The sequence below is a fragment of the Mesocricetus auratus genome, unplaced genomic scaffold (genome assembly GCF_017639785.1).
Source record: "Mesocricetus auratus isolate SY011 unplaced genomic scaffold, BCM_Maur_2.0 Super-Scaffold_100020, whole genome shotgun sequence".
Lineage (NCBI taxonomy): Eukaryota > Metazoa > Chordata > Mammalia > Rodentia > Cricetidae > Mesocricetus > Mesocricetus auratus.
The window spans coordinates 24,610,616-24,616,615 of NW_024429201.1; positions in this window are offsets into that span (position 1 = coordinate 24,610,616).

Consider the following 6,000-nt stretch of genomic DNA (forward strand, 5'->3'; position numbering starts at 1 on the left):
ACAAGAGCAGAATGAAAAGGCAAAACCTCAGCGGTTACCTGTGTGACCTCAGTGGTTAACTGTGTGACCTCAGCAGTTAACAGTCAGTATGACCTCAGGAGTTAACTGTGTGACCTCAGCGGTTACCTGTGTGGCCTCAGCAGTTACCAGTCAGTGTGACCTCAGCTGTTACCTGTGTGACCTCAGCAGTTAACAGTCACTGTGGCCTCCACAGTCAGCCACCAGTGTGACCTCAGTAATTAACTATGTGACCTCAGCAATGCACATCCTTGTCAGCCTTTCACTGGTAATAAAATAGAATAAAAAATATTTTCACTTCAGTTTTTCATCTTCCTGCATTTCACTTTCTGGTGTCATAATTTTTATATCTTATGTATGATGCATGTGTTCATAATTATGGCTTTAAATATTTTACTTTTAATTATGGCTTTCACCATTTTATTTTCTAGCCTTGCACAAAGGTTAAAGTGGTTTATGTGCTACCACTACAGAAGTAAAACATTCTGTACTTACTATTTTTCACTTTGATTGTATTTTAATGGTTTATTTTTATTTTTAAATTATATTTATGTGGAGGGGAGGTTGCCTTGTGAGTGCAATGCCCATGGAATCCAGAAGAAGGCACTGGGTGTCCTAGAATTAGTGCATATAGGTGGTTGAACTCCTGCCATGGATGCATGGATGCTGGGAACCAAAGTCAAGTCTTCTGCAAAAAAGTATGGCTTATTAACTGTGTAACTGCTCTAGCCTACTTTTTTTTCTTCATTTACTTCTGTTTGAAGTCAGCCTGGTTCACAGAGGAAGTTCGGGACAGCTAAGGCTACACAGAAAAACCTCGTCTCAAAAAACCAAGAAAAATAAATAAGTAAATAGGAAATTTTTTCACTTGAGAGGCTGATACAAAGTTGCATCTGTGACTATTTATCTATTTATTTATTTATTTATTTATTTATTTATTTATTTACAGAGTCTGTCTATGTAGTCCTGGCTGTCTGGGGCTCACAATATACACCAGGATGGCCTTGAACTCACAGAGGATCTCTTGCTTCAGCCTCCCGAGTGCTGGGATTAAAGGTGTATACCACCACACCCATGCTCTTGAATAGATAGGATCAACGTAGTAAAAATGGCAATTTTACCAAAAGCAATCTACAGATTCAATGCAATCCCTAACAAAACACCAGCACAATTTTTCACCGACCTCAAAAGTACAATCCTCAACTTTATATGGAAAAACAAAAGACCCAGGATAGCCAAAGCAACCCTGTACAATAAAGGAACTTCCAGAGGCATCACCATCCCTGACTTCAAGCTCTGTTATAGAGCTATAGTTCTGAAAACAGCTTGGTATTGGCACAAAAACAGACAGGTAGACCAATGGAATTGAATAGAAGATCCTGATATCAACGCACACACCTTTGAACACCTGATTTTTGACAAAGAAGCTAAAACTATACAATGGAAAAAAGAAAGCATCTTCAACAAATGGTGCTGGAGTAACTGAATACTGGCATGTAAAAGACAGCAGATAGATGCATATCTATCATAATGAACAAAATTTAAGTCCAAATGGATCAAAGACCTGAACATCAATCCAGCCACAATGAATCTCTTAGAGGAGAAAGTGGGAAGTACCCTTAAATGAATTGGTACAGGAGACCACTTCCTGAACATAACACCAGTAGCACAAACACTGAAATTGACAATTAATAAATGGGACTTCTTGTAACTGAGGAGCTTCTGCAGGGCAAAGGACACAGTCAACAAGAAAAAACGGCAGTCCACAGAATGGGAAAAGATATTGACAAACCCCACACCTGACAGAGGGCTGATTTCCAAAATTTACAAAGAACTCAAGAAGCAAGTCACCAGAATACCAAAGGATCCAAATAAAATGTGGAGTACAGAACTAAATAGAAATTTCTCAATAGAGGAGTCGAAAATGGCCAAGAGACACCTGAGAAAATGCTCAACATCCTTAGCCTTTTAGAGAAATGCAAATCAAAACAACTCTGAGATACCATCTCACTCCCATCAGAATGGCTAAAATAAAAAACACTAATGACAGTTTATGCTGGAGAGAATGTGAAGAAAGGGCACACTCCTCCACTGCTGGTGGGAATGCCAACTTGTGCAGCCACGTTGGGGATTGATATGGAGATTCCTCAGGAAGAAGGAAATCAGTCTACCTCAAGAATCAGTAATTCCACTCTTAGGCATATATCCAAAAGTTGCCCATTCATACAACAAGGACATCTGTTCAACTATGATCATAGCAGCATTATTTGTAATAGCCAGAACCTGGAAAGAACCTAGATGCCCCTCAACTGAAGAGTGGATAGAGAAAATGTGGTACATTTACACAATGGATTACTACTCAGCAGAAAAAAAAAATGGAATCTTGAAATTTGCAGGTAAGTGGATAACACTAGAAGAAACCATCCTGAGTGCGATAACCCAGTCACAAAAAGACAAGTATGGTATGTACTCACTCACACATGGATTTTAGACATGGATCAGGGCACTGCCAGCCTACAGTCACACCACCAGAGAGTCTGGGTTGCAGGGAGGACCCTAAGAGAGATATGCATGGTAATCCGGAGAAGGGTTATGGGATGAGATCTCCTAATTGGATTGGGGGGGGAGAAGGGGAGGGCAAAAAGAGATGAGAGAAAGGAGTAGGGGAGAGGAAGACATGGGAGAGCAGGAAGGTTTAGCCAGGGTAAGAATAGAGGAGAAAAGGATGGGAGATACCATAAAAGAGGAAGCCATTATATGTTAGAGGAGACATCTGGCACTAGTGAGATCTTCACAGATCTACAAGAATGACACCAACTAGCATTAAGACTACCTTAAGGGCTGGAGAGATAGCTCAGCGGTTAAGAGCACTTATTTGTTCTTTCAGAGGTCCTGAGTTCAATTCCTAGCAACCATATGGTGGCTCACAACCATCTTGAAAGAGATCTGGTGCCCTCTGCTGGCAGGCAGGCAGAAGACTATATACGTAATAAATAAATAAAATCTAAAAAAAAAGAGGCTACCATAAATGCCCTCCCATGATAATGAGATTGATGACTACCTTATATGCCATCCTAGAACTCTCATCTAGTGGCTGATGGAGGCAGAGGCAGACACCCACAGCTCTGAACCGAATTGAACTCCTGAAACCCAGTTGAAAAGAGGAATGGTGATCATAGGAATCAAGATCAGGCTGGCGAAACCCACAGAGGCAGCTGACCTAAACAAGGGGGACCCCAGACTGATTTATTCCTGGCATACAGATGGACTCTGAGAACCCATACTTCGTGAAGGGATGCTCTCTCAGCCTGGACACATGGGGAAGAAACTAGGCCCTTCCCAGGCTGATGTGACAAACTCTGAAAATCCATCATGAAAGCCCTTGCCCTCTCTGGGGAGCAGAAGGGGGATGGAGTGAGGGTGAGGGGTTGGAAGGATTGGGGGGTGGGGGAGGAGGGGAGGGAGAGGGAACTAAGAGTGACATGTGTAAAAAGTTAAATTAAAAAATATGAAAAAAAAGACATGGAAGAAAAAACAAACCAAAAAATACAAGAAATGGAGGAAAAAACAATCAAAAAATGCAAGAAATGGAAGAAAAGACAAACCAAAAAATTCAACAAATGCAGGAAAGAGAGGAAAAGACAAAGCAAAAATTACAAGTAACAATTCATACAGTGCAAGGGTTGAAAGCTGACATAGAGACAATTAAAAAAACACAGTCTGAAGGAATGCTGGAAATAGAAAAGCTGGGCAAATGGTCAGGTACTACAGGCACAAGCATAACCAACAGAATAAAAGAGATGGAAGACAGATCTCAAGCGTTGAAGATACCCTAGGGGAAATAGAGTCATGGATCAAAGAAAATCTTAAGTCCAATAAATCCCTAACACAAAATATCCAGGAAATATGGGACACCATGAAAAAACCAAACCTAAAAATAATAGGTATAGAAGAAGGTGAAGAAATCCACCTCAAAGAGACAGAAAACATATCCAACAAAATCATAGAAGAAAACTTTCCCCCACCTGAAGATGGAGATGCCTATGAAACTACAAGAAACTTAACGAACACCAAATAGACTGCACCAAAAAAAAGTCTCCTCGCCACATAATAGTAAAAACCCCGAACATACAGAATAAAGAACGAATATTAAGAGCAGCAAAGGAACAAGGCCAAGTAACATACAAAGGCAAACCTATCAGAATTACACCTGACTTCTCCATGGAAACTCTGAAAGCCAGAAGGTCCTGAATAGATATTCTACCAATGCTAAGAGACCAGGAATGCCAGCCCAGACTGATATACCCAGCAAAACTTTCAATCACTATAGATGGAGAAAACAAGATATTCCATGACAAAACCAGATTTAAACAATATGTATCCACTAACTCAGCCCTACAGAAAGTTCTGGAAGGAAAACCCCAACCCAAGGGAAATAACTAGAACCAGAAAAACATAGGTAATAGATAATCCCACCTTATCAACAGCCAAAAGAAAAGGGGGTGGAAATCCACTTATAATTCTACCACCATCAACTATTCCAAAACAAACAAGAATGAGCAATCAATGGTCATTAATATCCCTCAATTTTAATGGTCTTAACTCGTCCATAAAGAGACACAGGCTAACAGAATGGATTTGAAGACAAAACTCATCCTCCTGCTGCATACAAGAAATACACCTCAGCCTCAAAGACAGACATTACCTCACAGTTAAGGATTGGGAAAAGATTTTCCAATCAAATGGACCCAAGAAACAATTGGGGGTAGCAATCCTAATATCTAAAAAATTAGATTTTAAAATAAAATCAATCAAAAGAGATAAAGGAGGACACTCCATAATCATCACAGGAGAAATCCACCAAGACGAAGTTTCAATTTTGAACATCTATGCCCCAAATACAAAGGCACCCACGTTCATAAAAGAAACATTACTAAAACTCAAATCACATATAAAGCTCCACACACTTATAGTAGGAGACTTCCCACTCTCACCACTGGACAGGATTACCAGACAGAAACTTATCAAAGAAGCAAAGGAACTGATAAATACTTTCAGCAAAGTGCAGGATACAAGATCAACTCAAGAAAATCATTAGCTCTACTATATACAAACGATAAAAGGGCTGAGGAAGAAATAAGAGAAACCTTGCTCTTTACAATTGCCACAAACAACATAAAATACCTTGGGGTAATGCTAACCAAATGAGTAAAAGACATGTATCACAAGAACTTTGAGTCTTTAAAGAAAGAAATTAATGAAGACACCAGAAGACTGAAAGATCTCCCATGCTCTTGGATAGGTAGTATCAACATAGTAAAAATGGCAATCTTACCAAAAGCAATATACAGATTTAATGCACTCCCCATTAAAATCCCAAAACAATTCTTCACAGACCTTGAAAGAACAATAATCAACTTTATATGGAAAAAAAAGACCCAGGATAGCCAAAACAACCCTGTTCATCAAGGCAACATCTGGAAGCATCACCATCCCTGACGAATTGTTACAGGAGACCGCTTCCTGAACATAACACCAGTAGCACAAACACTGAGATCGGCAATTAATAAATGGGACCTCCTGAAACTGAGAAGCTTCTGTAAGGCAAAGGACACATTCAGCAAGACAAAAAGGCAACCCACAGATTGGGTAAAGATAGTCACTAACCCCACATCTGACAGAGGGCTGATCTCCAAAATTTACAAAGAACTCAAGAAGCAAGTCTCCAAAACACCAAAGGAGACAATCAAAAAGTGGGGTACAGAACTAAATAGAGAATTCTCAATAGAGGAGTCTAAAATGACGGAGAGACTAGAAAGTGCTCAACATTCCTAGCCATCCAGGAAATGCAAATCAAAACAACTCTGAGATACCATCTCACTCCTGTCAGAATGTTAAAATAAAAAACTCCAAGGACAGTTTATGCTGAAGTGTATGTAGAGAGAAGGGAACACTCCTCCACTGCTGATGGGAGTGCCGATT